This window comes from Rhincodon typus, chromosome 29 (assembly GCF_021869965.1).
Source record: "Rhincodon typus isolate 14 chromosome 29, sRhiTyp1.1, whole genome shotgun sequence".
Taxonomy (NCBI): Eukaryota; Metazoa; Chordata; class Chondrichthyes; order Orectolobiformes; family Rhincodontidae; genus Rhincodon; species Rhincodon typus.
The window spans coordinates 28,057,609-28,070,684 of record NC_063360.1 but is presented as its reverse complement, the minus strand read 5'-3'; positions in this window follow the sequence as shown (position 1 = coordinate 28,070,684).

Below are 13,076 nucleotides of genomic sequence, written 5' to 3'. Positions count from 1 at the left end.
CACACTAAGTGACTTTGCTATCATCTATACGGCTCAGCTAATCACTGCATAAATTTACGGAGAAATGGGGAGAACCCACAGATTACATCTTAGGTAATTCAGCAGTCAATGCATGCTATTGATTTCAATGCGATCAGTAACCTAGTTGACCCAGAAAATAGAACAGTGATTCAAAAGAAAGATTTTACCATTTTTTCAATATAATGCTTTAACTCCTCTTCACTTCTTGACGCTCTGGGAATTGTGATATTTTAGATGTGTTCATTTCACAGAACAGCAAAATGTAGATATTTAAAGTAGTTAACATGTACATTTGGTACACACTTAGGCCAGAGGCTTTGCTTTTAATTCCAGTGCCTGGATGCAATAATTGGATACAGCTTCAACACTCTCACTCAGAGAAACTCTTCTGTCATGATGTAGGGAGATCAGCTTAGGTAAATGTTTCCTCCTTCAAGACATTCTTTAAAACTTACTTCTCTGACCAAGCTTTAGGTCACTTGCCCTAATATTCGCTTCTGTGGTTCATTCTCAATTTGTCCTCCATGACACTCCCGTGAAGTGTCTTGAACCATTGTTAATTCACTCAACAAGGTGACACATAGACTCGTGACTGAGCAGAGAGGATGTGGAGTTAGGGACAGGTAGCAGAATGGATAGCAAACTAGCTACAAAACAGAAAGCAGAGACTAATGGTATTGATTGGGAAGTGAGAAGTGATATTCCACAGGTATTGACACTGAAACTACGGTTGATCACAATTTATAATGATGCTTTAGTCTTGGGAATGAAGAGAAAATTTCAACATTTGGTCTTAAGAATGGGTTTACGAGCTATGGTTTTGGGAAATGTCTCATAATACTTCACTGTGGTGGTATATAAATGCAGGAAATAGATGTTGTCTTGGATTTTATCATTAGAAAAATGATTATTCAATAAAAACAAGATGGCAATGAATTGGGGGTTTGCTAAATCACTTTATGTAATGGAACGTCCAGCAACTGGTAGCAATTGTGAGGGAGGCAACTGAGCAGCACACCTGGAGAAGTTGTAGAATCATAGAGTCATACAGCATGGAAACAGACCCTTTTGCTCCAACTGGTCCACACTGACCATGTTCCCAAACTAAACTAGTCTCATCTGCCTCCATTTGGTCCATATCCCTCCAAACCTTTCTTATGCATGTACTTATCCAAATGCCCTTTTGAACGTTGTAACTGTACTTGTATCCACCACTTCCTCTGGCAGTTCTTTCCACGCACTAACCACTCCCTGTGTAAAAAAAGTTGTCCCTCATGTCCTTTTTAAATCTTTCTCCTCTCATGTTAAAAATATGCCTCCTAGTCTTGAAATCCCCAACCCAAGGGAAAAGATACCTGCCATTCACCTTATCTATATCCCTCATGATTTGATAAACCTCTACAAGGTTACTTCTCAACCTCCTACACTCCAGTGAAAAAAGTCCCAGCGTATCCAGCCTATTTTTATAACTCAAACACTCCATTCCCGGCAACATCCTGATTAATCTATTCTGAACCCTCTCCAGTTTAATAATATCCTTCCTGTAACAGGGTGACCAGAACTGCACACAGTAATGTAGAAGAGGCCTCACCAACATCTTGTACAACCTCTACGTGACATCCCAACTCCTATACTCAAAAGTCTGAACAATGAAGGCAAGTGTGCTAAATGGCTTCTTAACCTGTCCACCTATGATGCAAATTTCAAGGAATTATGTACCTGAACCCTTAGTTCTCTCTGTTGTACAACACTACCCTATGCTAGGACCCCAGAGCAGGTGAGGCAGAATGGTGAGACAGAACACTGAGCAGAGAGTTGAGATAGTTGAATGGACCCTTTCTGAAGGAAAGTATATCTTTAGTGGAAAGAGGCCTTATGGCGAAAAGAATCAGACAGACAAAAGATTTCCTCAACCACATATGAACCACAAGCTTGATTTGATTTATGTAGTTTCTCATCCTTGATTAACGTTAATTTTCATTCATGTTTGTAGAGATTTGATGCCAATGGAGTAAAGAAGCCCTGCTTCATGATCTTTGGGCTGTCTGTGTGTTGAAATCTGATGTAATATCTTGGTAAACACTTTTTACTCTAACTGGTGTCATCTCAGATACTTCTATACAGTCAGGGATTGGAATTCACTCTCAAATAAAAACTGAAAGGAACGAACAATGAGCAACTGATCAAATATCCCCTAAAATGATTCCCAATATGTCAAAGATCCTTCAAAACAGATGTGAGGTACATTGCCTCTGTTGCTGGATTATCCTGGGGCACTGAAGGCCAATGTAACAGATCTTTCAGAGCTGACTTACTCAAACTAAAACAGAAATTCCTGGAAAACCTCAGCAGGCCTGGTAACGACTGTGGAGAGAAAGCATCTCCAACTCTGCTTTCTCTCCACAGATGCTGCCAGACCAGCTGAGTTTTTCCAGAAATTTCTGATTTCCAGCATCCACAGTTCTTTAGTTTTGCTTTACTCAGAAACTACCTCAGAACTCTTACCATGGAACAATACAGCACCATTAATGCAAATATTTTAACAACATCTAATCAAACACAGAAACTGATTTTCCGTGATTCAGACACTTTGCTGAACGTTACACAAAATCTTGAGATGCCCACATTTCCTGCATTGGCTTTCAGATCTACTCTTGTGTTGGTAGCAATATAGGGCATGAAATCAAGTCAACAGGAGACAAAGTACGTCTGAAATCAGACCCAACCACAACACATCTGGGCTTTTCATCATGATAATAATTAGATTTAGATTTAATTTCCCTTTACTTCACATCAACACATTCCTGGCCTTGTTGGATTACTGTAAGTTAATTAATCCTAACAATTCCTAGTGCATGCTGTACAGTTGCATCAACATTATTGACATTAACATTAAACAGTACCAAGGTATTAGTTTTCAGCTTTCTAAGAATTAGTTGTACAGATAGAGTTACTATGAACATATTGTCGCTGTTTCTTGCTCCTGTTTTGCTTTAATTATGAGACTTTTCTCCCTCATCTGGATTCTGGATTCAGCTTGATTATTTAAAAAAAAAATTGCATTTAAATACTGTATTCCATAGCCTCAGGATGTCCCAAGACACTTTACATTTGCTAAGATTTAGAAATGTAGATACTGCTATAATGTAGGAAAAAGCTGCCAATTTGTACACAGCAAGTTCCCACAACAGCAATATGAAACAGAGATAATGGGGTTAAAACAGACCAGTCAATCTGCTCTTCAGTCATGTTGCTTGAGAAATCAGTATTAGTCAGGACATCTGATCTGTTCTGCCCTCTAAATGCAGCATTGAGCTTTTTACCTTACAGCAACAACAGAGCACATGGTTCAGACCCAGTTCTTGAGTCTTGCTCCTGAAATTGGGAAGTCAGAATCAGGACATATCTCGGCTTTGCTAACCCAACCACAAATTGCCACAGAATGTTGGGGGATATGGGAAACCCCTGAACAAAGCTGCCAAGTGCAGAGGCAGACTGGCTAGAAGACCTGACTTGGTGCTATGGAACTGCATTAACATTCTTTAAAAAATTGCAATAAGACATAAAGCAACTCTCTAGCCCTCACTCCTCATATCCCCTCATGCCCGTCACACTCTAAATGCCTCTCCTACACCAGCCATGATTTGTTGGTGTCATAAGGCAAAGTGGTGACTTTGGGCATCCATAATAGTTCAAATATCCCCACATCAAACTTGATTTTGTTCTTCCTTGTTATCCAGTGAACCTTGCTGAAAAGTAAACATGGCCAGACATTGACTCATCTGATGAATGTTTATGCTTTATTCACCTTTGCGATGTGGTCTTCACTTGTCAACATTTGTTACCAATTCCCAACTGACCAGAGCAGGTGCTAGTGAGCACCTCAATGGTGGTCTTGGCCATTTTAGAGGACAGTTATGAGCTAACTACATTGGCGTAGGTCTGGACTTCCAGACAAGCTAGTCCAATTGGAGACGGCAGATTTTCTCCCTTGTTGCAAATTTGTGAATCAAATGGACCTTTGATAATCATGCAGTGGTGTAATTCCTAGTGAAATGCCACCTCATGCACCTAACCCACATTCATGGTCCGTCAGACCTTCCATGCCTACCACCTCTTCAATGTTACTTTAAAGCCCTATACTGCTTAGTGTCAACTTAGCCAACGCATGTCCCCAGCCACCACTTTTTGCTCTTTCAGTTACTATACAAACTAACCCAGTAAATACCATGAGCAGCCCTCAGAATCTGTACTGAGATGAAATGAAATGAAGATTTTAATATCTAGGGCTGATTTTATTTTAAAAAAGAACATTCTTCATCATAAAATGAAACACATTTGCTACATTAATATTCCTTCAACTGTATATTCACCTCTAAAAACAAACATTTTGTTCAAGTACATAAAATCTTATAAAACAAACATTTAATTCACATGCTTAATCCCATCAAAATTCATTGACTCATCTTGAGTTTATAGCCATTTGGAGCTTTCAGTCAAACTATGAATTAGCAGGCACCTACTGTGATAAGGGAAGATTGTGAAATCTGCCATGCAGTACTAATCCAGTAATGTTGACCCTCAGGCTAATGTCAACAGAGCAAAATAGCAAGCAAATACTTTTTTTAAAAAATCTCAGGATTTTCTTTTCAAATACTTAAAGGCTGAGAGTTTTAAATGCCTTTGCAGCTAAAAAGTTACTTTGGACAGTCCCTTTTGAGACTTTCGACCATACCTTTTAACAGCTTTGTTGAAAATTCCAATGACCTCTACAGTTAGAGTTTGTGTATTTCTTACGTACATTTGCAATGCCAAAGGATACCTTAAGTCTCCCAAATGTTTCATAAGGTAATATCCAAAGGAGCGCTTGACTCACATTGTCGGGATTCTATGATTCTGTGAATCTTCTCCGATTAGTTCCAAATTGAGCACATTGTGCCTCACACAGCCAGATCATCAAAATCAGACATGAGTGAAAGGACGTGTTGATTGATATGGGAGGTTGCCTCTTTGAAATGCAATCCACCCTATTCCTGTCCATTCTCTGCAGCAGGGCTTCCATATTTCTGTATCTTCCATCCTTTTAGTGAGGACAGAGAGGTTCACCTACATTGTAAAGATCCAGGCCCTGGAATCCTCCTAGCCTGTTTTATAATCCAAACCAGGCAGTTTACATATCAACTGGGCCACCATAGGAACAGATGTAATGAATTTAAATTATGTTATCAGCCTTGAATTTAATAAAATGCTATAGCTCTATCATTAGCAGTTCCACTGGACTAAATCCAATAGCACAGAGGGTGTGTTTTTAAAGAATGGATCTGAATTTATAGCAGGAACTGAATGTCTATATTGTACAAAACATGTGGAGGTTTCATACACTAAATTCCAATACTCTTTGCCACATTGCATTATAGGATTACATGTGCAGCAAACCCTACTTGCATCATATTTCATTAGAGCATCATTGCGAATGGGCAGTTTGGAGGTGAAGGTGTAATCCCCCCATTATCTAGCTCAGATTGATTGATTGGTTGATTGATTTACAAGCGGCTCAAGCAGATCATAGTAAGCAAGGATGTATAGATCAAAGGTTGTAAAAAAAACTTAGACAGAGACATATAGGTTACATGAGATTAATGTTAGCAAGATCAACATTATTTGAGGCTAGAGGGTCCATGCGTCAGTCTAATAATGGCCGGGAATAAGCTGTTCCTAAACCTCCTTGCACATGTGTTCAAGCTTCTGTATGTTCTTCCTGACAGAAGACATTGTAGGAGGTAATTATTGGGGTGAAATGGGTCTTTGATGATGTTGGCAGTCTTTCCATGGCAATGAGCTGTGTATAGGACTCTATGGATGGAAGGTTGGCATCTGTGATGGTCTGGGCTGTGCATACCACCTTCTGTAGTTTCTTACGGTCCTGGGCAAAGCAGTTGCCGTACCAGGCCATTATGCACCAGGACAGTATGCTTTCAATGGTGCATCTGTAGAAGTTGGTGAGGGTCCCTATGGACATGCCAAATTTCCTGAGTCACCTGAGGAAGAAGAGGCATTGTTGTAACTTCTTGACCATCGCCTCTATGTGGGAAGTCCAGGATAGGTCATTGGTTATCATCATTCTGAGGAACTTGATGCTCTCCACCCTCTTAACCTCAGTTTTGTTGATTTGGTTGGGGGTGTGTTCTCCTCCTTTCTTTCTGAAGTCGATGATCAATTCTTTAGTTTTGCCGATGTTGAGAGAGAGGTTGTTCTCATTGCAACATGTCACAAAGCCCTCTATCTCCCCTCTGTATTTTGACTGCTGTCTTCAGGGTCCTGAGCTTTTTCTGGCCGCCTTTTAAGAGCAGCCCTGAGATTTATTGCAAACCTGGAAGGAAAAGTGTTTTGTTTAAGCTTTGGGACCCCCTTGTCTTGCTCGCCATTTCCCTCAGATCTGCCGAAGTGAGAAGGGGTCCAGATGCAAGCATCAGTTTCTATTGGTCAACTTTGAAAAGATGACTTTCCTGTGAACCTGGGAATGAGTTAAGCAGGAAGGATACTAACATATCCTTCAACTTCAATATCTGCATCAGCTTGCAGCTATTGTTGTCTACAGGTTCTGGCTGGAGCAATATGAAGGGCGACTGCCCAGATTGCTTCATCTTTTTCTTTACACCTAGACACTGGAGTGTTCCTCAAGTGCATTCATTGGGAAGCTCAACCTTAATTTCTCTGTTGCAACTGACGACAATCATGTCATCCATTAACAATAACACACAGGAAGGAGAAAAAGAGGATGTACTGAAGAGTTCAATCTACTCACTAAATGGGATTGAAAATCTAGCATGAAAGGGCAAAGAAGTCATCAACAAAATAAATGAGAAAAATAAACTGCTTTACAGCAGGGCACAGAAAAATGTTACAGACAAGCTATATTTTCCAAACTAATATAGAATGAAGGAATTTCCATTTCCACAGCAATTTATGAATTCTCAAAATGCTTCCCTTGCTATAAACCATATTATCACTGTTGTTATGCATGAAAGCACTCGATCTTTTTCACTTTACAGCGAAAATAGAAATGTCGCGAATGAATTGTCCTTTCATCTGTTTTTGTTTATAATGCTGACTGCAGGACATGAAAATCCTCAGCTTTTAGTTAACTACTTATCCAAAATACAGTGCTAGTTTAGGTTGTAGTTATTTCAATGAACTTCCAGCTCTGGGGCATGTGGGACTTGAAAACAGACTTTCCTGACCCTTGAAATAGGAACAGTACCATTTTACCACAAGACCCCACTGCTCAGCTTAGATTGTAGATTTCTGTTCTGATATGTTATCACATTTCTGGGGCAGGCGAGGCTTTAACTCCAGCCTCCTGCTTCAAGGTGCTGAACACCTGATTTCTGGCTTAAATGCATGTTGTGGAATTATTACAATGAATAACTTGACAAGTTTCTCAGGGGATATTCCCAGAGAGCAAGTTATTAATTAATTGAGAATATGAAGATTTGTGAGTTTCATGTGTTGCCTGGAACTTGCTTAACTGCCTTAGAGAGTTGAAAAATTTCAACATTTTTCCTGAAGTTGCTACAGGCATTTTTCCTTGGGAGGTACCATGTGTGGTGGGGATGGTGTGTGGGTGAATGTTTTCCAAAATTAATAATATTATTAGACTAATAATCCAAAGGTCCAAATAATGCTCTGTGCACATGGGTTCAAACTTCATCATGGCAGCTAGTGGAATTTAAATTCAATTTATAAAATCTGGAATTTGAAAAAAAAACTAGTTATTAATTAGGACCATGACAGCTTTCATCAGTTGTTGTTAAAAAAACCCCATCTGATTCACTAATGTCCCTTAGGGAGAAAATCTGCCATCCTTACCCGATGTGGCCTACATGTGACTCCAGATCTGGAGAAATGTCGTTGACTCTGCACTGCCCTTGCTGAAATGGTCCAGTAAGTCACTCAGTTCAAGTGTAAATTAAATATGGGCAATAAATACTGGCCATGCCAGTGATGTCCACATCTCATGGAAGAACAAAAAGAAAATTAAACCCTCTTACATTGGGGAGACTAAATGCAGACTGGGTGATGGCTTTGCAGAACATCTCCGTTCTTCCATCCAGCATAACTCTGGACGTCCAGTTGCTTGATATTTTAATTCCCCACTTTGTTGCATAATCATCTTTCTGTCTATAGCCTTCCGTTCTGAAGAAGTGGCATTGACTTGCAATGTTAACTGATTCTCTCTGCTGTCATTGCCTGATCTGCTGAATTTTTCCAAATTTCTTTTGTTCTTCTTTTAGGCTTCCAGTGTTGGCAGTATTTTACTTTTATAAAATTGCATCCTGGTCTGAATAGGGGAGATCAATCAGTCTTTCTTTGTTCTTTTCATCTAACTACATGCAACTCACAACCTTCAGTTGCCAAAAGAGTGTACTTAACCATCGCAATAATAGTGTAAGACTTGTAAGCAAGAATAGTGACTATTTTCCAATTCTACAGTATTTGCCAAGAAATGATTTTCTAATCAATTGTAGTCTACAAATGACCACGGTCATCTCTCTCCATTAGAGAGATAATTGATGAGATTGCTTGAGGGACACCACTGCATATCACGTGTGTGGACAAAGCAAAGATTTGCCCGTGACTTAATTTGCAACAAGTCCCTTTCACCTATTGCTGCTTTATCCACTGACATGCATTGGTTTCTGGTCAAGGAACATCTTAATTTCAGACATTTCATTCTTGATTTTGAATCCCTTCAAGATCTCTCCCTTCTCCATTACTACTTTTGACATCCCCCAACCTCTGAGGTCTCTGCATTCCTTCACTTCTAGTCTCTTGTGTACACTGATTTTTGTTGCTCTAACATTAGCAACTTTTTCTCCAGCTGCTTAAGCCCTAAGCCTTGGCATTTCGTAGGTAAATTCCCGAGCCTTTAAGATACTCCTTAAAACATACGTCTAAGACAGCTTTAGTTCATCTGCTCTGGTAATCTCATTATGCAGCTGGTTGTCAGTATAACATACGGTGGAATCTTCTGAGGAGTATTATACAAGACTAAGGGCTCTATATAAATGCTAATTATTGTTGATAGGTTTACTTGCTGTAGGTACAGGCTTTTTGTGAGCTGATGAGTTTTAATGTGCAGTTGATTGTAATTTACACTGGGAAGTTCATGATGGTTGGGTGTAAGTGGCATATTCTTTTTGTCACAACCACCGATTAGTAAGAAAAATAGCAATTGCAATATGTATCAAATTTATGGGAGTAGGCTATTTGAGCTGGTTACACCACTCTAGCTGATTATATCTGATCTGCAGGACATCTCCATCCACTCATCTGTTCAGGTAGGCACAGAAAATCCGATGAACCCATTTTGAATTAGAGATGAACATTCTCCTGGCCAAAGTTATCACTCAACCAACATCACTCAAAAGGTTAACTGGTCATTATCATGAAGCACCATGCAGGATCTTGCTACGTGCAAATTGGCTGCAGCATTTTTTAAAGTACAACAGGACTACACTTGTAAAGGACTTAAATGGCATAAAGCTCTTTGAAAGCAGTGGGGAAGCAATGGCTTAGTGGTACTATTGCTAGACTGTTAATCCAGAGACCCAGGTAATGTCCTGGGGACCTGGGTTTAAAACAGCAGCAGGTGGAATTTGAATTCAATAAAAATGTGGAATTAAGAGCCTAATGATGACCATGAATCCATTGCTGATTGTCAGGAAAAACTCATCTTTCTTTATTCATTAATGGGATGAGGGTGTCGCTGGCTGGGTCAGCATTTATTGCCCATCCCTAATTGCCCAAAAGGCAGTTAAGAGTCAACCACATTGCTGTGGGTCTGGAGTCACATGTCCTTTCAGGAAAGAAGTTGCTGTCCTTACCTGGTCTGGCCTACATGTGACTCCAGAGCCACAGTAATGTGGTTGACTTATAACTGCCCTCTGGGCAATTAGGGATGGGCAATAAATGCTGCCTGGTTAGTGACACCCTCAACCTGTGAATGAATAAAAAAGTGAAACACCCAGTCATTATGTGAAAACACTTTACAAATGCAAATATTTATTTCTTTTAGCTAGTATGTTCTATAACATCATCTACTCCAAATGGTGATTTGGAAAATTAACATCCTTTCATAACCCAATATAATGTACTGTCAAGAGAAACTGTTAGAAGAATTTCAGATACCAAAGACTGATTGTTTCTTTGATCAGATTTTCTGACAAAATCAAGCTTCAAAGCTGCTGAACTGTGCACACAAATAGTCGTTGAATGGCCAGATATGAATGATTAGGAGTGGATTTTTCTTGTGAAGTCACCTCTGACTTTGTAGTTTCTGCTTGTCCAGGCTAATTCTTGGCTGTTAGAAGAAATTAGGAATGTGCTGAATCTGTAGCAGTCTCTGGTCATTGCTGTTTGTCGATAGGTGTGTGACGGAGTCAGGTCAGAAATCACAAGCTTTCGGAATCTTACTCCTTCTTCAGGTGACTAACACCTGAAAAAGGAGTAAGACTCCAAAGCTTAAGTTTTCAAGTAACCCGGTTGGACTATAACCTGGTGTTGTGTGACTTCTGACCTTGCCCACGCCAGTCCAACACCGGCACCTCCACATCGTGACAAAGTAAAGCTGTGGTAACTGTCTTTAAGAAACAATCATTGGGTTGACAGCTGGTTTTCTGAATAACCCTGAGGGTACTGAAAATCCTCTGTGGCATAAATATTGGAGGTACTAGTGACCTTCACAGCTATTTACAGTGTAACCTTCATCTACTGCACCAAATAAACTGGCTTCTCCATAATCACAAGATGTCAAATGTAATGCTTTTCTTTCTGATTAGGTTATATCTCTGAAAATGTAATTTGATGGCTACGAGATCCCCTTGCGAAGAAAAGTAAGCAGCCGTCCCTGGTGTCTTCGAGAGACTAGATAAGCTGGGATTGTTCCCCTTTGAGCACAGAAGGTTAACACAAAATGTATTCAAAATTATTGATGGACTTGATAGAGAGAAATCATTTCCTCTGGCAGGAGGGTGAATAACCAAAGGACACAGATGTAAAATAATTGGCTGAAATGTGACATGAGGTACAGAGAAATTATCACTCAATGAGTTATTACAATTTGGAATTTGTAGCCGAGAAGGGTGGGGAAAGCAGATTTGGTGGTAACTTCTGGAAGCGATTAGACTTTCTGCCTGGAGAAAGAGGATGTGAGGGAGAGAGAGAGAGAGAGAAGGGGAGATGGACGCATTGGTAGCTTGTTCAAAGTCATTTTCCCAGAGGCAGGATGGGGGACATGGGCTGGCGTCAGGGTTACTCACCCACAAGCGCTGATCCTGGGAATTTTTCCATCACCTCCAGTTCCTCCAGAGTGTTGGGGAACAGTGTAGCTGTCAGTCAGTAATTGAAATGAGCAGAACTCTAAAGTAGCTTTTCCTGGTGCCAGACTACAGATGTAGCCATACAGCCACAGGTTGTCCTATGGCCAAGTCCCATGGTCATGTTCCTTTGATCTATCTTTGATTATATGAGTCTGGTCATGAATTGATGTTCACTGTATGAGGGTGTGGCCTCAGAGACAAGTAAACAGACATCAGAGAAGCTACTAGAAGTCACAAAAGCGACTATAAACCTGAGTGTAGGCATTTGCGATTGCAGAGATATTTTACAACTCTTTCAAATAAACCTGTTGCACGTGTACAACTAATGCAATAACTGCGCTGTTGTGATGTATAAAATGTACAACACCTATTAGTTCCCCCATCCCACGCCACCACTGCTTTGTTGACCCAGCTGCTTCATCTAGAGAACTTGGAAAAAGGGCAATGCCATCTTGGGACATTTTCACCCTTGCTTACCTGCCGGGGCATCCTGCTGTTGTGGCCCCTGAGTTAGACAGTCTGGTATTAATTCACCAACTCGAAGTGCCCACCTACCACCATTCACTGAAAGTGACTCCACCCAATGGGTATAGACTGACCAGCTGGGGGAAAAGAGTGATCGCAATCCACACAGTGTGTGGTCTTCTGATATCCATTTGAGCTGACGGCAGGGTAAAGCTTGTCCTTGGGGTCATGCCTTGAAATAAATCATCTTTACTTCCTGGCTAAGGGGTTGTACAAATTAACACAGAATATTTCATCATGCCAGAAGACAAAGCTGTATTTCTCAAATATGTAACATTTATCCAAGTGATAGAAAAAGATGTTGATCAAAAATAAGTTATGAAAACTGATAAAGTGTAATCTATTTTAGAACAGAGACCCAATCAAAGGGGTTCAGAAGACAGGCAGAAATGACTTCCCTGGCTTATAATGGTTTCCAGTATAAGAAGCAGAATAGAATCCCTACAGTGTGGAAACAGGCCATTCAGTCCAACAAGTCATACCAACTCTCTGAGGAGCATCCCACCCAGGCTCACCCTCCTACCCTATCCCTGCAGCCCCCATGGCTAATCTGCTTAACCTACACATGCCCAGACCTAACCTGCCTATCTTTGCTCTGTGGGAGGAAACCGGAGCACCTGGAGGAAACCCACGCAGACACGGGGAGAATGTGCAAACTCCACACAGACAGTCATCCAAGGCTCGAATTAACCCAGGTCCCTGGCGCTGTGAGGCAGCAATGCTAACCACTGAGCCACCAGGACGTAGACTGCTACATAACAAGAGTTGTAAGTTGTTACTTTCAACTTTAAATGAGTCTATCTGCTCCATACTGATCACTCTAAAAAGATTTCTCGTTTCTTTTCTCATCAGCTTGCAGTTTGCATATTCACTTTCATACTGAACAAACACTATCATAACAAAAAGCCTCAGAACTTGTTGGCCTTTTGCCAGAATGAATCTTATTGAAGTAATGTTCCAAAGTTGATGAAATGTGTCAATGGTGGTTGTGGTTTTGAAGGCTAAAGATTACCTCAATAATCAGTCATCTACTTCTCAGTAATTGTACCAAAATAGGAATGTGCACTAACTACATATGTTACAAATTCCCCAGTAGTGGATTCCTTTGGTTGGCGCTTTTGTCATGATGACTGAGGCAGGGGAAGAAAC